The sequence below is a fragment of the Hypanus sabinus genome, chromosome 10 (genome assembly GCF_030144855.1).
Source record: "Hypanus sabinus isolate sHypSab1 chromosome 10, sHypSab1.hap1, whole genome shotgun sequence".
NCBI classification, from domain to species: Eukaryota; Metazoa; Chordata; class Chondrichthyes; order Myliobatiformes; family Dasyatidae; genus Hypanus; species Hypanus sabinus.
Window position 1 is genome coordinate 109915377 of NC_082715.1, and position 20036 is coordinate 109935412.

The 20036-nt window shown below is 43.3% G+C and overlaps 1 protein-coding gene across 4 annotated transcripts in view; it reads left to right on the forward strand.

The window, feature by feature from the left end:
- Positions 1-11653: 11653 nt before the first annotated feature.
- Positions 11654-20036, forward strand: part of tjap1 (tight junction associated protein 1 (peripheral)) — a 172661-nt gene continuing 164278 nt past the window's right edge. For 2 of the 4 annotated variants that reach the window (XM_059982620.1, XM_059982619.1), the window contains exon 1: positions 11654-11861. The gene's annotated coding sequence lies outside the window, so the exon portion shown is untranslated. The remainder of the gene's footprint in view (positions 11862-20036) is intronic. The other 2 variants (XM_059982618.1, XM_059982622.1) reach the window with 1 other exon arrangement.

Here is a 20036-nt window from a genome sequence, read left to right on the forward strand (position 1 = left end):
GTTTCCATGGTTCCCCACTCCACACCCTCTCTGTAGATTTTGTTCCAGCTTGGCAGAAGGACATGTGTGGCCATGTTTGAGATCAGATTATGCACATTCCTTGCACGTAATTGGATGCAGCTTCCCAACACGGCCTGTGAAAACAGAGCCCACGCAACCCCCTGTTGGTGGTAGGGTGGGGTGGGGAGGGGTGGAATGAACCACAGCCAAGGGCTGCACTGGAAGTGCTCAGCACTTTGAGTCCTCTCACTGCCTGCAGTCATCAGCCCCCAACTGAGCTCCAGGACCACCCTCGGCACCAGGGAAGGTAGAGCCCCACCCCTGAAGTCTCTCCAGGATGGGATCTGTACCTCCCTTAACAAGCCTCTTTTTAATTCCTGTATCCCCACCTCCACTTCCCACATTCCCATCAATGAACCTGACTCTCCCACATTCTCCAAGTCATACCCAACGACTACATTCCCTACGCTCCCTCAATAGCTTTCACAACCTCATGGCTGCACCCCCACCCCCATAGTTCCCTCCTACTCCCACTTACCCCTGTCACAACTCCCTCCATCCCCACCACTATATCCCCCTCACAAACCTTCCCACTCCCACATCATCCCCTCACTCCAGCATTCCTCCCTCTGAACTCCCACATTCCCAACACCACCCCACACTCCCATATGACTCCTCCCTCTCCCACTCCCCTATATTCCTCTCCTAAGTGGGTCAGTGCAGAGTCACTGCCTCGCAATTCCAGAGATGCAGGTTTGATCCTGACCTTTGCTCCTGTTTGTGCGGATTTTGCACATACTCCCAGTGACCATATAGTTTTCCATCAGAGGCTCCAGTTTCCTCTCACACACCAAAAGCTTGTGGGTAGGCAGATTAGTAGGCCAATATAAATTTCCCATTGTGTGTCAATCGGTATTAGAATCTGGGAGGGACTGATGGGACTGAGGAGAATAAAATGGTTGAGGGTAGGACTAGAATAAAATGAGGATGATTATTAGCAAGAGTGGACTGAAAGGACTGTTTCCATGTTAAATCTGTCTTTTACGCAAATCTCCCCATTCTATTTCAATACCCCATGTTTCCTTCTCCACTCCCAGCATTTTCCTCTCTATTGCTGCTTCCCACATCCTCATCCCATTTTCTGTATCCTTTCCAACATTCCCATTTCGCTTCCCTCATTCAAACCTCTAGAACACATTCTCCAGCACTGGTTTCCACCCTTTCCGCTCTTCCTCACTGACATACCCATTCTTCCATATTCCCACTCTCCTGCAACCCCTCTCCGGACCTTACCTCTGCAGTAATGGGCTCCACATTTCCCCACCTCTGACTATCTGGGCAAAAATTCCCTGCTTTCTTTCTCCCTCCCTTTTAAATAGTGGGGTTAAGTTACTACCCTCCAGTTCACAGGGACTGGTTGAAAGTCTGTTGGGAAATAACACCAATGCATGAACCCAGGGCCACTTCTTTAAGCACTCTGTGCTGCTGATCAAAGGGATGTATCAATTTATTTATCTATTTGTTTGTCTGTTCTTCTTTTGTTTATTTATTTATCTGTTCATCTATTTTTTTATCTATCCAAAATCTATTGATTTATTTATTATTTTGCTTATTTAGTGACAGAGTGTGGAGTAGCCACTTCTGCCCTTTGAGCCTCACCACCCCAGTGATCCCACAACCCTGATTAACTAACGAGATCACAGGATAGTTTACAATGACCAATGAACAGATCTTTCCAGATTTATCAGCCTTCCGTCCCATAAAGTTCTTTAGAAATAGACTGGAATATAATTTAGTATCTATTGTGAATCAAAGGATCTGTTCAATTTGTCTGCCATCTCTTTCTTTCCCATTACGAATTCCCCTGATTTGGATTGCCGGGAACCTACGTTTGTCTTCATAAGCCTTTCTCTGTTTGCATATCTACAGAAAATTTGTAAGTCACCTGCAAGCTTACTACCATGCTCCAGTTTGCTGAGTTCTCATCCTCAGGTCTGTTGAACCTTGGGCCAATCTGTATGTCTCCTTCTCTGACAGACTTTCCTTTCTTACCCTTTGTTAAGTCAACCTTCCTGTTTTGTTTTTTCATATTAGTTTTTTTGTTTAATATTTTTAATCTATGTGGTCCACCAACAGCCCACAAGTAATGCTTCCTCGTCTACCTTAGCCAACTCTTGCTTTATACCATCACAGTTCCCTTTGTTTTCAGGATCCTAGCCACCAAAGCAACTTCATCATTATGAAGAAAACATATTCTGGTTCTCCCTTCCCAAGGGGTCGCACAAAGTTTTTGATTAATCCTTTATAATTACACAATACCCAAAACAGAATGACCTGTTATCTCATTGGTTCCTGAATACAAATTGTGTCGCACTGCCAACAACTTATTTCTCTACCATTTGAGTTCAAACCTAGCCCAAAGCTCATCAAACATTTCCCCTAGGGCAGGGTTCCCCAAATGGTTTTCCACAAGGGCCAAATTACGTCAAGCATGTCTTTTCACTGTGCCAGTATGTTGTTCATGGGCAGATGTTGTTGTTGCTGCTATTACCATTACTATTATCATTATTATTATTAGTAGTAGTAATAATTTAGGCCTGGGATTCTCAAAGCCTGTGTTGTGGGTCACACAAGAAAACAAATACACTCTTGAAACAAAGTAAGTCCAAAACCAACCATTTAAACACACACACATACACAATGGTAGTCGTCACCACTTCTCTTCCACACCAAGAGTTTTAGTAGTACTGCCTTTTCCACTGTTTCTGTCCCCTCTTTTAATCTATTTGTTACTTTTTAATTAAGCTATGTAGCATTTGAAGTATGAAGTGTAGCTATAAATGAAATTATCAGTATTATTGCTGTTGCAATATTATACCACAATAAGATTGACAAATGGACAAAAATAAATTGATTCACTCACCAATCAGTGCGAGAAGTGACAGGGGCGGGATGAGGCAATCCTTCTGATGTCAGGCCTGTCTTCTGTGGTGGTGATCCTGAGGCACTGGCCAAGATTGGAGAGTCTGTTTCTGTCCTGGTTTTTGATGGAGTTCATTGAAGAAAACGATGACTCACATGTGTAAGTGGAGGGGAACAGTGTGAGTAGGAGCATTACAATAGCTCTCGTGTTTTTGAATTGAGCTTGGGGAACCAGGTTGATCCAAAAGTCACTCACCCCAACGTCTTTGTGCTGTGCTTTGAGCAAATCAGATGTTCCTATTTCCAAGACCTCCGTCTGTAGAGTTGCCTTATCTGTGGAAGGCACTAGCCTTTTGGCCTCTGCAGTCCACTAGCCGTCAGTTGAAATGGAGAACGGCTGTCTCAGGAAGAGGAGAATGTCACCTGAGAGTTTAGGGGAGCTTTATCGTTCCCTGAAGTTTTTTGCCAGGCTCGTCATGAAATCCTTCATTGCTGGATCCTCCCGCATTTCGTTCTTCTTGCAATGCTCCCACAGAGTGGAAAGTGCAACTTTCTCCCGTGAATGTCGTGTGCTCTAAGGGGGCGTCGCTCAGATGTGCAGTGCGGGATGAGGTTAAAATAAATTAGAGCAGTGCGCTTTATTTACATGTGATGACAGGTGCATTCATGTAAGTGCCAATGGGTTGGTGTGGTCTGGACCTGCCCGCGGTCCGCCTATTGGGGTTGTCTGCCCTAGGGCATTAGTCCTGGTATTGGCAAGGTTGGAACCTTTCTCACATGTACACCAGAATGACCAAATTCTGCACCAGATCCTTTTTCTGTTCTAACTCTGTAAGTTTGTGGGTGACACCTCTACAGTGGACTGGATTTCAAATAACAATGAGACAGAGGACAGGATGGAGATCAGAATCAGGTGTATTATCACTGAGATGCATCATGAAATCCGTTGTTTTGTGGCAGCAGTACAGTGCAAGAGATAAAAATTACTCCAGGTTACACAAATGAAAAAAAAATTGGGTAAAAGAGAAATAGGGAGGCAATGTTCATGGACCATTCAGAAATCTGATGGTAAAGGGGAAGAAGCTGTTCCTAAAACATTGAGGCACCTCTTCAGGCACTTGTACCTCTTCCCTGATGGTAGTAGTGAGAAGTTGGTAACTTCAACTCCCTAATATTGATTAATGACTCCTTAGTGCAAATGGTTTGGATAGGGGTGAATTTGTTAGGTGTGTCTAGGAAGGACTCCTGACTCAATATGTAGACAGACTGGAGAGGCCATATTGTATTTAGTATGAGGAAATTAACCAGGTCAGATGTCAGATCTCTTAGTGGGGAGAGCATATCAGAGACAATGACATTATGACCTTGGGGAAGAAGTGGAGCAGGTGGTATGGCAAGATTTGATGGTGGGAGTGTGAATAATAAACTGGGAACTGATGTACCCAGCCTCCATGAGGACCACAGTCTTGTTGTAGGGTTTGGAGGCTTGCGTGCCTCAATGACCCATTATAGTTGGCTGGAGCTAGGCCATTATGCTTTGGCTGCAGGTAGGGTCACCCATGCCAAAGAGGCCAATGGGTAAGAGGCCAGACTAAGAATTGTCCACTGGCTCCCCAGGTTTGGGGGTTCAGCTCTGAGCTAACAACCCTGACTGATAATGCTTCAGAAACAGCAATGAGAGCATCTGAGAGATGCATCCTTCTGCATCGGAGAGTGATGACATTCCTGAGTCTCCACACGGGACTTGTGGGTCTAAAAGTAGTGAAAACTGAGAGGAAGCTACTGACATGATGAAGGAAGCCCTGAGCACTGCCGGAGATGGAGGACCTTCATTGCTGCCCTGAACACCAGTGGGCTGAAAGTAAGTGAATAAGATGCACAATGTGGGAAATGTGGAAGTTGTTGAAGGAGCACTGGAGGTTCTGGACAGTTTGATTCATTGAGGCAGGGAAACAATGGTAGGGTGAATGAATCATGGTTGGCAAGATGCAGAACACCTAGTCAAGAACAAGAAAGAAGCTAACTTTTTGTTTAGGAAGCAAGAATCAGTTACAGGGTACCCAGGAAGGAGCTAAAGAATGAATTTAGGAGAGCCAGAAGGGGACATGAGAAGTCCTTGAGGAGTAGGATCAAGGACAACTTCTGGTGTTCTACACTTATGGGAAGAACAGGAGGATGGCCAGAGTGAGGACAGGACCTGTCAGAGATAGAAGAGGAACATGTGCCTGGAGTCAGAGGAGCTATTAGATTCCTACCTATTAGCATTATAGTTCATCCTCCTCCAATGAAATATTTTCACATACTGCCTGCTCCTATCACTCCCCAAAGCTATACTCCCGCTGATAAGTATGAAGAGCTAGAGGAGGTCTTTAATGAATACTTTGCTTCATATTCCATCAGTGAGAGGGACCTTGATGATGTGAGAATGTCATAAAACAGGCTGATATTCTTGAACATGTTGATTGAAGTACAAAGTTATCATCAACGTACATATATGTCACCATATGCAATGCTGAGATTCATTTTCTTACAGGCGTAATCAATAAAAGAATAATAACCATAACAGAATCAATGAAAGGCTGCACCAACTTGGGTGTTCAATCAGTGAGTAAAAGACAACAAACTGTGCAAATACAAAAGGAAAGAATCAATAATAATAATAAATAAATAAATAAATAAGGCGATTAGTATCGAGAACATGAGATGAAGAGTCCTTGAAAGTGAGTCCATAGATCGTGGAACATTTCAATGATGGGGCATTTGAAATTATTCCCTATGGTTCAAGAGCCTGATGGTTGAGGGTAATAATTAGACATTAGAAGACACTAGAATACTACAGCACAGTACAGGCCCTTCAGCCCTTGATGTTATGTCGACCCATATATTCCTTAAAAGAAGTACTAAACCTACACTACTCCGTAACCCTCTATTTTTCTTTCATCCATGTGCCATTCCAAGAGGCTCTTAAATACTCTGTGGTGGCCAGTGCCATCATGTTTGCTGTTGTGTGCTGGGGCAGCAGGCTGAGGGTAGTAGACACCAACAGAATCAACAAACTCATTCGTAAGGCCAGTGATGTTGTGGGGGTGGTACTGGACTCTCTGAGGGTGGTGTCTGAAAAGAGGATGCTGTCCAAGTTGCATGCCATCTTGGACAATGTCTCCCATCCACTCCATAATGTACTGGTTAGGCACAGGAGTACATTCAGCCAGAGACTTATTCCACCGAGATGCAACACTGAGCGTCATAGGAAGTCATTCCTGCCTGTGGCCATCAAACTTTACAACTCCTCCCTCGGAGTGTCAGACACCTGAGCCAATAGGCTGGTCCTGGACTTATTTCCACTTGGAATAACTACTTATTATTATTTAATTATTTATGGTTTTATTTTGCTATATTTCTACACTATTCTTGGTTGTAACGAAACCCAATTTCCCTCGGGATCAATAAAGTATGTCCGTCTGTCTAATATTTTAGCCTCCATCACCATCTCTGGCAAGTCATTCCAGGCACCCACAACCCTCTGTGTAAAAAACTTACCCCTGATGTCTCCCCTAAACTTCTCTCCCTTAACTTTGTACATATGCTCTCTGGTGTTTGCTATTTGTGCGCTGGGAAACAGGTACTGACTATCCACCCTATCTATGCTTCTCATAATATTGTAGACCTCTATCAAGTCCCCTCTCATTCTTCTATGCTTCAAAGAGAAAAGTCCCAGCTCTGCTAACCTTGCCTCATGAGACTTGTTTTCCAGTCCAGGCAACATCCTGGTAAATTTCTTCTGCACCCTCTCCATAGCTTCCACATCCTTCCTATAATGAGGTGACCGGAACTGAACACAATACTCTAAGTGTGGTCTCATCAGAGATTTGTAGAGTTGCAACATGACCTCTCTACTCTTAAACTCAATCCCCCTGTTAATGAAGCCTAGCATTCCATAGGTTTTCTTAACTACCCTATCAACCTGTGCAGCGACCTTGACGGATGCATGGATTTGAACCCCAAAGTCCCTCTGTTCATCCACACTCCCAAGTAACCAACCAACCCTGTACTCAGCCTTCTGGTTTGTCCTTCCAAAATGCATCTCCTCACACTTATCCAGATTGAACTCCACATGAACCTGGTGGTGTGGCCTGGTTATTAATGAACCTGGTGGTGTGAGTCCTGAAGCTCTTCTAGCTTCTTCCTGATGACAGCAGTGAGAAGAGAGCATGTGGTGGGGGAAGGGTACCTAATGATGGATACTGCTTTCCTGCACCAGCATTTCATGTAGATGTGCTCAGTGATGGGCGGGGTTTTACCCGTGATTGGGCAGTATCCACTAGTGTTGTTGGATTTTCTGTTTAAGGGTATTGATGTTTCCATACCAGGCTGTGATGAAACCAGTCATTATACTCTCCACTATACATGTTCAGATGCCGACCTAAATGCTAGGCATACAAGCATTTGATGATGATGACACATGTTAAGAAAGAAAATGTGCCAGAACTTTTGAAAAACATTATGATTGATAAGTACCTGTGGCCAGACAATTTACACCCTGGATTACTACAGGAAGTGAGGGAAGAGATTGTTGTGCCTTTGGTAACGATCTTTTCATCCTTACTGACCACAGGCATAGTACCAGATGATACAAAGATGGCAAATATTATTCCTTTGTTCTAGAAAGGGAGTAGGGATAATCCTGGGAATTAGAGACCAGTGAGTCTTCACTTCACTTGTGATCAAATTATAGGAGAGGATTCTTACAGACAGGATCTACAAGCAATGGAGAAGCCTTGTCTGATTAGGGATAGTCAGCATGGGTTTGTGAGGGGCAGATCGTGCCCCAAGAGCCTAATTGAATTCTTTGGTGAAGAAAACAAAGCATATTGAGAAAGATTGAGCAATAGATGTGGTCTATATGGATTTTAGTAAGGTATTTGATAAGTGTCCCCATTGAAAGTCAGGGAAGCATGGGATCCAGCTTGGCTGTGTGGGTACAGAATTGGCAGATCTGTTCTAGGACCCCTGCTCTTTGTGATTTTTAACAAGTGGTTTGGATGAGGAAGTGGAAGGGTGGGTTAGTAAGTTTGCAAATGAGATGAAGGTTGATAGATTTGTGGATAGAGTGGAGGGGGACATTGACAGGATGTAGAGCTGGGCTAAGAAGCGACAGACGGAGTTCAACCTGGAAAAATGTGAAGTTATTCACTTTGGAAGGTTGAATTTGAAGGCAGAATACAGGGTAAATGGTAGGATTCTTAAAAGTGCAGAGAGATGGAGGGACCTTGGGGTCTGTGTCCATAGATTCCTCAAAGTTGTTCTGCAATTTCATAGGATTGTTAAGAAGGAATGTGGTATGTTGGCCTTCATTAATTGGGGAATTGAATTCGAGAGATAACGTTACAGTCAGTTCTAGTTGCCTCATTATACGAAGGACTTGGAAGCCTTGGGGGGGGGGGGGCTGCAGAGAATACTTACAAGCATGCTGCCTGGACTAGAGGAGCTGTCTTATACTGAGCTAGGGTTTTTTTCTTTGGAGTGAAGAAGGATGAAAGCTTACTTCATAGAGGTGTACAAGATGATAAGAGGCAGAGATCGAATGGATAGCAAGAGACTTTCTCTGGGCAATAATGACTAATACAAGGGAGCATAATTTTAAGGTGATTGAAGGAAAATATATCAGGATTTCAAGGATAAGTTTTTTGCACAGAGTGGCGGGTGCATGGAACACCCTGCCAAGGATGGTAGTAGAGTCAGATACATTAGGGATAGTTAAGAAACTCTTAGATATGCACATGGACAATAGAAAAATGGAGGGCTATGATTGGAAGGAAAGGTTAGATTGATCTTAGAATAGGTCAAAGGGTCATGGGCTGAAGGGCCTGATCTTTGCTCTAAAAGGGCATGGAGTGGTGAGTGTCCTTAATGACAGATGCCACCTTGTTGAGGTACTGCCTTTTGAAGATGAGGGTGGAGAGGCTTATGCCCATGATGGAGCTGACCGAGCCTACAGCCCTCTGCAGCCTGTTGTGCAATGAAGCCTCCCTAAGATGTGGTGAAGCCACATCTGTAGTAATTTGCTAGGCTCTGGTGACGTAGCAAATATCCTCGAACTCCTAACGAAGTAAAGCCACTGGTGTGCCTTCTTCATGACTGCATCAATATATGGGGCTCAGGATAAATCCTCTGAGATACTGACTGTCAAGAACTTGGAGTGGCTCACCCTTTCCACTGCAAACCCCTCAATAAGAACTGCTGTGTGTTCATCCGACTTCTTCTTCGTGATGTCTACAATAAATTCCTTAGTCTACAACAATGCTGGGTGTAGCATTGTTGTGACATTACTCAACCAGCCAACCTATCTCACTCTTCATTGCTATCTGAGATCAAGACAACACCAGAAATGTCATAGATGAGACACTAGTGGTATAGTGTCAAGATAACAACATTAATGATTTCAGTAAGTGCGGTGCAATAAATGCTCCAATCTGTATCAATGGTGTAGATGTGGAGATGGTTGAGAGCTTCAAGTTCCAAGGTGTAAATATCATCAGCAACTTTTCCTGGTTCAGGTATGACCAAAGGAAGCACACCAATGTCTCTACTTCTACACAAGTCTAAGAAAGTTTGGCATATCCCTGATGACTTATTTCTCTTTTTATGGATGCACCATAGAAAGAATCCTATGTAGATACATCACAGCTTGATATGGCAACTGCACTGTTCCAGACCACAAGAGATTACAGAAAGTTGTGAATACAGCACTGTCACAGAAACCACTCTCTCCTTCATTAACTCTCTCTACATTTTCCACTGTCTCAGGAAAGCAGCCAGCATAATCAAAGACCACACCCACCCCCAGTCGTTCTCTCTTTTCCCCTCTCTTCTCAGGCAGGATATACAGGAGCCTGAGAGCATACCCCACCCCCAGGTCAAGTATAGCTTCTATTCCACGTTATCAGATTCTTCAACAGACCTCTCTTACACTAAAGGATGAACCCTTAATCTATATTTCATTGAGGTCCTTGCAACTTAATTGTCTAACTGTAACACTTTGTTCTCAATTGTTTTCCTTTACTACCACTTTGATGTAACTATTTTTAGCATAAAGATGGAAAACATGCAGATGCTGGAAATCCAGGCAACACACACAAAATGCTGGAGGAACTCAGCAGGCCAGACAGCATTTATGGAAAAGAGTAAACAGTTGACGTTTCGGGCCAAGACACTTCATCAGGACTAGGAAAAAAGATGAGGCTGGAGCAAAAGGTGGGGGAGGGGAGGAAGAACTGTAAGGTGGTAGGTGATTGGTAAAACTGGGAGAGGGGGAGGGTGAAGTAAAGAGCTGGGACACTGATTGGTGAAAGAGATAAAGGGCCGAAGAAGAGAGAATCTGATAGGAGAGCGTAGAAGACCATGGAAGAAAGGGAAGGGGAGGAGCACCAGAGGGAGGTGAAGGGAATGCAAGGAGATGATGTGAGAGAGGGAAACAGGAATGGGAATGGTGAAGGGGGGCAATTACCAGAAATTTGAGAAATCGACGTTCATGCCATCAGGTTAGAGGCTACCCAGAAGGAATACAAGGTGTTGCTCCACCAACCTGAGTGTGGCCCCATTGCGGCAGTCGAAGAGGCCATGGACTGACATGTTGGAATGGGAATGGGAAGTAGAACTGAACTGGGAGATCCTGCTATTTCTGGCAGATGGAGTGTAGACGTTTGGCAAAACCGGTCTGGATTGCATGCAAAACATGCACCTTGGTACTTGTGACAATAATAAAAATTAAAAATAGATTAAAGATTAGCTTTATTTGCCATGTGTGCATCTAAATATATTGTGAAATGCGCAGTTTACATCGGCAGCTAACAGAGCCCAAGATGTGCCAGGACAGCCTGCAAGTGTCAGCATGCTTCTGGTGCCAACATAGCTTGCCCACAATTTACTAATCCTATCCTGTATGTCTTTGAAATGTGTGAGGAAACCAGAGCACCTGAAGGAAGCCCAGACGGTCGCAGAGAGAATGGACAAACTTAGCATTGGCAACAAGAATTGAACTCTGATCTCACAGCTGGCGTTGTAAAGTGTATGCTCTCTGCGTGCTACTGTGCCACTCTATAATAAAGCAATAAAGAGTTTTTCATAACTAATTCCAAAGTCTCTGCAATTTAAACCCCAGCCACCTCCACTTTTAACCTTTTCCTTTTTACAATCTGCTATTGTTTCTTCCTCTTAATAACTTGCATAGTTTGCATATTTTACTTTCTCCTTCCTTTGCTGAACTTTTGTTTTTTTTCAATCATTAGGTTTCTTACCACACTGCAAGCATTGTTCAGTGATTAAGTTATACACATGGGAAAAAGACCTTTCAGCCCAACTGGTCAATGCCAACAAGCAGCCTCATTCAAACTAGTCCAATTTGTCACCGTTAGACCTATAAACTCCTAATCTTTCCAATCCATGTACCTGTTTAATTGTCCTTTAAAAGCACCATAAATGACAAGACACAGGAACAGAGTTGGGCTATCTGGTCCGTCGAATCTGCTCCAGCATTCCATCATGGCTTTTAGATTCACTAATTCCTCAGGTAAAATTGTATTTTATTCTAATTACTCTTCGCTGAAACTCCCGCCGCGACAATATTTTAACCAGCCCTTGAATGACCAGATTCAAAATTCCGTCCCAGCCGGGCTCCAGTCCAGTGACGTCAGGTGGCGGGTGCGCCCTCGCCGGCCTGTTCCGCGCACAGGAGCGCGCAAATTCCCAGCGTGCCCAGCGGCACGATGGTGGTTGTCGCTGAGCGAGTAGAGTGCGAGTGAGGAGCGGCCGGCGGTCGGTGGCCAGAGCCAGCGGACAGGGGAGCAGCGAGCAGTCACCACCGCCAGCAGCCCAGTTACGGCAGGCCCGGCCCCGGATTCCCAGAGGACCTGCCTATAGCAAGAGCGAGTGGACAACAGGTGAACCCGCAACTACTGAGACTAACTAGTGACGGAGTGCGCTAACTTATTAACTCTGCGCGCGACCGTTTGAATCGGAGTTGGAGGTGCGAGGATGTAGGTAGGTAGGAGGGAATGGCGAGGTTTGAGTGGCAGTGGAATGGGTTAATTTGGAAGGAGAGATTGGGAGAGTTGGAGATGGGCTGATAGGTGTTGGTGAAGGGGGTTAGGAAGTGTGGTGGGGTAATGGGGAGACTGGGGAGGGGATGGGTGGGAGTAGCATACTGTGAGGAGAAGAAGATGGAGGGATAAGAGGAGTCGGGTGAGAAGGGGGATGAGATGACTCGGTTGTGGGGCGGGGACTCATGTCTGGTTTGGGAGGATGGAGTGTGGTGTGAGGGACTGAATGGGAGGATTGGCTGGGAGAACGGAACAGGATTTGTGATGGATTGGAGAGTGGGTTTGGGGAGAATGGGTGATGGCGTCTGGGGGCAGTGGAGGGTACACAGGGTTGGAGAGGTTTGGTATGGTTGATTGCACATGGATGTGTGTCTGGGTGGGGTGTGAGGGAGGGCATGGGATCTAGAGTTTGATAGGGGGTGATGGGGCTCAGTTGGAATGGGTTGTGAGGGGTGATGGGGATGGATCAGGATGAAACTAGGGCTAGAACCAGGTAAAGTTGGTGGATTAGGTTTGGCAAGTGTGGTGATGGTTGTGGCCAGGAAGTGGGGGGGGGGGGGGGTGTTGGCATGCCAGCACCATTGGCATCAGAGTAAGCAGTGGGGTTGGGGAAAGCTGCGATGCTGGTGGTCGCTGTGTTTCCAGCAGCTGAGGTGGAGATGGGTCTCTGTTGGAGAGGATGTCAGTCAAAGAGTGTGGACGGTGAGTATGGGTGATAGGGTTAGGGACTGATGGATGAGGTTTACGTGGCTGGCATAGCAGAATGGTTGGGCAGAGTGGAGCCCTGAGGCTGAGTGGCAGAGCAAGATGAATGTCGGGTTTGGTTTGACAGCATGGTTGTGTTAGAGCAATGGGTATGTCAGGGAAATTATGTAATGGAATCAGAATTGTAGAGAACTTGTGCAATCAAGGTCAGAGTGAAGATGGATGGATATCTGCAGGAAGTCAGCCATTAAGGTCAGACCACACTGTTCTAGTGTATGTTGTCTTTGACAGAGGTGGGAGTGGAGCTGCCTCTTCTGTCGTGGACCAATGCATCTCTTCCTTTTTTCTCACTCCAGGATCAAAAGGCTGTTTGTTCTGGCTCTAGTGTTGTACTGTGATATCAAAACTAACCAGAACTGCAAATAACTTTTTTTCTTGGAGCACTAACCAATTTGTGTGCACTAACCAATTATCCATATGTAAGCTTTGTATTGATTATTTGTCACTCAGATTTTGGTTAGTCCCAGGGAGGTGTGTAGATTTTGTTCTTGTCTGTAATCCTACTTATTAAACCACCTCCAATTTAATGGGTAAAACTATTGCTTGCTGAAGTGTTGAATCTTCCCAACCAGATGTTTATGGTTTTGGTTTATACTCAATTACTTGAAGTCTTTAAAGACTATACTTTGTCAGATGACCTTGAATTCTTGAGCTGAAAGGTAGACTAAACGAACTTGAGCTCTGTTGCTGACTGGGAGTCAATGAACTCTTGCTATCTTTCATGTTGAGGGAAGACCAGTTGAGCCTCTTTTGAAATGGCTTTTTGGAGTAAAATTAATCTGGACCCTTTGGAAGTAGTGTTTGTGCTAATCTTTAATTGTCAAAATCATTGTACAAGGTTGTCAACAAAATGTGGATTGATAATTGTAATTTTTTTTGAATGTGAATTCCTGTTTCTATCTATATTTCTAAGATAATATTTGATTGTGGCTATTATAAAGTATCAATAGTGCAGTTGAAGAACACAGCAGTGTCTATAGAGGGAAATGGACAGTTACCATTTTGGGTTGAAAGCCCTCAATTAGGACTGGAAAGAGAAGTATAAAGCTGAGAAAGTCTGCAGATGCTGGACATCCAAAGCAAAAGACAACACACATAATGCTGGAGGAACTCAGCAAGTCAGGTAGCATCTATGGAAATAAGTGAACATTTAACATATTGAGTTGAGGTCTTCAGGACAAGAAAAGTTGGGGGAAGGTGCTAGAATAAAAAGTTGGTGAGAGGGAAAAGAGTATAGCAAGGAGGTGATAGCTGAAGCCAGGTGGGCAGGAAAGATAAAGGGTTGGAGAGTTAAGAATAGGAGAATAGAGTGGACCATAGGAGAAAGGGAAGGAGGAGGGGGATCCGTGGTGAGTTTATAGGTGGGTGAGAAGAGGGAAGAAGCCTGAATGGGGAATAGAAGAAAAGTGGAGGGGGAGGGAATTTTTTTTACTCGAAGAGGAAATCGATATTCATGTCATCAGGTTGGAGGCTACCCAGATGAAATATAAGGTGTTGTTCCTCCACCTTGAGAGTGACCTTATCGTGACACAAGAGGAAGCCAAGAACCAACATGTCAGAATGGGAATGGAAGTGCTTGACCACCAGTAAGCTCAGCTTTTGGTGGATGGTGTAGAGGTGCTCATGAAGTGGTCCCCTAATTTTTGACAGGTCTTACCAATGTAGAGGAGGCTGCATTGGGAACACCAGGCACAATAGCAGATTTGCAGGTGTAGCACTTTTGCTGCTTGCAGGGGTAAGTGCCAGGAGGGATGAATTGACAAGGGAATCACAGTGGGAGTGATTCCTGTGGAAGCAGTGAGAGTGGGGGAAGTAAACATACGTTTGGTGGTAGGATCCCTTTGGAGATGGTGGAAGTTGTGGAGGATGATGTGTTGGATATGGAGGCTCATGGGGTTTTAGGGAAGGACAAAAGGAACTCTGCCTCTGTTAAGGCAGCAGGAAGATGGGGTGAGTGCAGATGTCAGGACATGGAGGAAATGTGGGTGAGGGTGGAGGAAGGGAAACTCCATTCTTATAGGAGACAGGGTGGAAAGAGGTAAAGTAACTTCGGGAATTGGTATGTTTACAAAATGTTAGTCGACAGTTTGCCTCCAGAGACGGAGGCAGGGAGATCGAGAAAGGGGAAGGAGGTATTAGAAATGGACCAAGTGAATTAAAGGGCAGCTTGGAAGTTTGAGGCAAAGTTGATGAAATTGATGAGCTCTGCATGGGTATATGATGCAGCACCATTTTAGTCATTAATGAAGTAGGGAAGAGTTTGGGAACATTACCAGGGAAGACTTGGAACATGGACTGTTCTGCAGAGCCAATGAAGAGGCAGGCTAAGCTGGGACCCGTGTGACTGCCCATGGCTACCCTTGAGCTTGGAGAAAGTGGGAAGAGCAGACAGAAATAGTTGCGGATGAGGACCAGTTCTGCTGGACAGAGGAGGGTGGTGGAAGAGGGGAAGGAAAGGGAGAGCTTTAAGGTGTCCTTGATGGGGGAATAGAAGTATATAGTGTTTGGACATCCATGGTGAAAATGTGGTGTTCAAGGGAAGGGAATTGAAAGTTTCTGAGGAGATTGAGAACATGAAGTGTTGTTGATATAGGTGGGAAGAAACTGAACCAGGTTGGGGGGCGGGGGTAGAATGCAGTTTAGGTATGAGGATATGAGTTCAGGAATCAGGAGCAGGCAGAGACATTGGGCCTATCTGGAGAGTCAGGTTTGTGGATCTTGGGTAAGAGGTAGAAGCAAGCAGTTCTGGGTAAAGGAGAGAGTGGAGATGGCCAGCATAAAAGGATGGGGGAAGGGTGGAGCAAGAGCTGGCAGGTGATGAGCAGGCTCAGATGAGAGGGGCAGTGACAGGCAGGTGGGAGTGGGAATGGTGTTGGAAACTGGAAGATGAGAGGGGCAGTGACAGGCAGGTGGGAGTGGGAATGGTGTTGGAAACTGGAAGATGAGAGGGGCAGTGACAGGCAGGTGGGAGTGGGAATGGTGTTGGAAACTGGAAGATGAGAGGTGGAAGTGACAAAGGGCTGACGAAGAGAGAATCTCAAAAGGAGGGGACAGTAGAACATGGAATAAATGGAGCGAGTTGAGAACCGGAGGGAGGAATGTGTGGGTTGTGGGAGATCGAGAGGGTGGGGGAGGGGAAAGTGAAAGGGTGATGGGATGGTGGGATAAGAGAGAACTAAGTGGGGGTGGGGCAGAGAAGAGTGGTTACGAGAAGTTAGAGAAATTGATGATAATGCCAACATGTTGGAGACTACCAAGCAGAATAGTCTAGTTGAGTAGTTTAAGAATTAGGGGATTTAATGGACATTTGAAAGATAAGGGGATAATCTATTTTAGTATTATCTTTCCCAATGGTATGAATGGAGGATAATAGGTTATGGTGCACTTTTGAGAACCAGCGTAGAGTCAGTGGGCCAAATGGTTTCCTCCCATGTATTAAGTAAAGTGAAAGATATCTCAGGACATATAAATTTTCTTTTGGGGAAAAGAGAGCAAAATTGTGCAGAACTCTCCATATCTAGTCTCACCAGCTACGTGACTAGTAAAACACCTCCACTGTTTGCAGTGGCCATGTCTTCCTAACTGCCTAATGCAAATATGTATTAGCTTTCAGTAACTTGTGTAGAAGGTGCCTTTGTCTGTTGGCAATTCCGAATCTCTCTTGCTGTTTTAAAAAGTCAGCATTTGTTTTTTTTGCTAAATGGATAATCTCAAGCTTTTCTATGTTATGCTCCACCTGCCACGTTGTAGCTCATTCACTTAGTTTATCTATATTGCCTTGAAAAGCCTTTGCATTCTCATCAAAATTTGCATTCCTGCTTGGTTTTGTTCCATCTCCAGGCAAGTTGATGATCAAAATTGTGAAGAGTTGGGGATAGGCACAGATTCCTACACTATCTGACAAGCCTTAATTTATTGACCTGGGAAGGACCTTAATATTTCAGCACTGGGGTTTTGTTTTAAATCTGTTAACCAACTCAATTTGCTTAAGTATATTGCCCTAACAGAACAGCTTGCATGATAAACCCAGAGTGCATTTTGTTGCAAGTCTCTGATCATGGCATTATTTCACTGATTTTATGTTTTAGATTTCTAAATGATTAACTGAAATTAACTTTCACAGTTTGCAAGTTGAGATTTGAATCCTGTTTATTTGTTCAGAGCCATGGTCTAATCCTGTCTTCAGTCTTGCTTTTAGTTTTTAATATCAAATTCTGGGAATATTGCAGTGGCTCTGAACAATGTACAATGCTTCATGAATGAAGTTTCCACAAATTTGGAAAAGAGGAAATGGATTGTTTTTCATTTTGTTGAGTGGGATTTAACAACAGTAGGGCATGTATTCAAAGTCTTTTTAGTTAGGTCATGAGATCCTGGGAAGCATGTTACTTATTGAGTATTTGCTCTGTCATTTGTGCTGAAGGCCTGTACTGCTGACATGACTGGGATATGTTCCCCAAATACTTAAGTGTTTTGTGTAATGGCTTGCTGTAAGTCCTGCCTCATCTCTAATTCACTGGCAAATAGATTGGTATCGATAAGTACCTATATATAAAGAAACAGACAAAATGCTGGAGGAACTCAGCTGTCCACGCAGCATCCATGGAAATGAATCAATAGTCGATGTTTCCAGCCAAAGTCCTTCTTCAGGACTGGAAAGGAAGGGGGAAGACACCAGAATAGAAAGAGGGCAGGGGAAGGAGGATAGATAGATAGAAGGTGATAAGTGAAGCCAGAGTAAGTGGGAAAGGTAAAGGGCCAGAGAAGAAGGAGTCTGATAGGAGAGGAGAGTGGGCCATAGACGAAAGGGAAGGAGGAGGGGCACAGGAGGGAGGTGTCAGGCAGGTGGAGAAGAGAGAGTCCAGAGTGGGGAATAGAAGAAGAGGGGAGGGGGAGGGAATTTCTTTTACGTCATCAGGTTGGAGACTACCCAGATGGAATATAAGCTGTTGCTCCTGCGCCCTGAGAGTGGTGTCATCATGGCACAAGGAGGTCATGGACCAGTATGTCCGAATGGGAATTAAAAAGTTTGGCCTCCAGGAAATTCTGCTTTTGACGGATGGAGTGGAGTTGCTTGATGAAGTAATAGAAAGAGGGTTTATTTGGCCATTATATTATCAGGAAGTACATTCAACAGCAGATGAAAGGAGATTATAGATTGAGCAAAAATGTATCACAGTAAAAAGAAAGATACGACAGGAGAGTGAAACAACTGGCGAACCAAAGAGGTTACACCTAACATGATTATTACATTGAAAAAGAAAATTCAGTGGATTCTGGTTAATTGGGACATTGGTTAAGCAGGGCAGTAGCTTATTTGGAACAACTCTTAAACTAATCAAGAAAATAGCCCGGATTCCCTTTGTTTATTTGGGACCATGTGCCAATTAATTGGGACAGGAGACTGTAGCGTTAGTTGCATGCTCTTGTGTTACCATTAGACACTACACTGTGCTAGCAGTGAACAGCTTTTAATAGTGTCAGTTGTGTGTGCTTGTGTTATGTTATCTGTTTGGGCTGATGGACACGATACAAAAAGCACTGATTTTTGATAATTTTTTATTCTGATTTAAAAAAAAATTCAGATCTTTGTCAAGATGCTAGGAAAAGATTTGATGGTAGCTAAACAGGTTACCCTACTGAACCAAATTATGTATATTATTTGTTGATGATACAACTATATTTTGTAGTGGGGAACATCTGAAACAACTTTTGGATACAGTGGAGAAAGAACTAAAAATTATAAAGAAATGGTTTGATACTAACAAATTATCGCTGAATCTAAGTAAAACTAAATTCATAATATTTGGAGACTCGTACAGTAAACTTAGAATAAATGATGTTGAAATTGATAAAGTATCTGAAACAAAATATTTAGAAGTGGTAATAGATAGTAAGTTAAGCTGGAAGCTACAAATAAATTATGTCAAAGCAAAAATGTCAATCTGTTGCAATACTGTACAAAGCACAAGATTTCTTAAATCAGGAATCTTTGTATACATTTTACTGTTCACTTATAGTCCCATATACGACTTACTGTGTAGAGGTATGGGGAAATACATACAAAACAAATACAAATTCAATTTTTCTACTTCAAAAGAAAGTTATATGAATTGTAAGTCAGACAAATTATTATGACCCAACCAATCCACTACTTATTCAACTAAACACTTTAAAATTCACAGATTTTGTAGATTTCAAAATAATACAAATTATGTATAAAGTATGAACTGGACAGCTACCACAAAGTACCCAAAGATTGTTTAAAATAAGAGAAAGTCAACGTGATTTGAGAGGAACATTTAAGTTTCAAAAACAAAGGATAAGAACAAATGTAAAAAATCACAATTTCAGTCAGAGGGGTGAATCTATAGAACAGTTGTAGTAAGAGTTTAAAAACAGTCACTACACTTAACAATTTAAAAAAAAAAGTTTTAAAAAATTATTTAACTAACAAATATAAAATGATTTAAAATGAATGGGAGTAACGTAAATAAATGATATTTAGAATTAGATTTTGTGTGAAAAGATTATGAATTTTTTATTTTTTGATGTGATGATTGACGCCAGATATGTTGTATAAGTAAGAAGGGTAGGCGTAATAAGCTGTAGCTTCAGCCTAAACCCTATTGGTCTGTTTTTAAGAATGTCTATGTTTTTTGTTGTAATTTTGTCTTATGAAATCATCACTGTAAATTATGCTTTTTATGTTTGTACGGACTGAAATAAATTAATTTCATTCATTCATTCAAATTGAAAGCCATCTGCCTAACACCACATCATAAACTGGCAGAGATATCTGAGGTACCAAAATCTACAATTAAATGCTCGATACTTCTGAAAGATGGACAGTGAGAAGGATAGGCATTACGTGAGGGACAACAGAGAACATCCCAAAACCAGAAGTGTGGAGGTACGGATCCAGATGTTGAAGAGGATCCCAATCAATTGTTTTCGATTGTAACTGGACAAGAAGTGCATGTCAGTGGAGCACTGTTTAAAAAATCAAGTCAAAGGAGCTAGCTAAGAAGCTGGTCATGAAGATTTTAAGCAACAAATGTTGATTGTCTCAATGAAAATGTTGGCACTGCATTAAATTCAAAAAAGCACACAGCGAGAAAGATAATGCTGATGCTGTAAGTGCAGAAGTAGGGAAATCTACAAAACTCTCCAACTTCAAAACATTTTGTGCAGATAATATCTACAATGCCAGTGAAACAGGCTTTTTATCGTTGAACTGTTCTCTTGGCT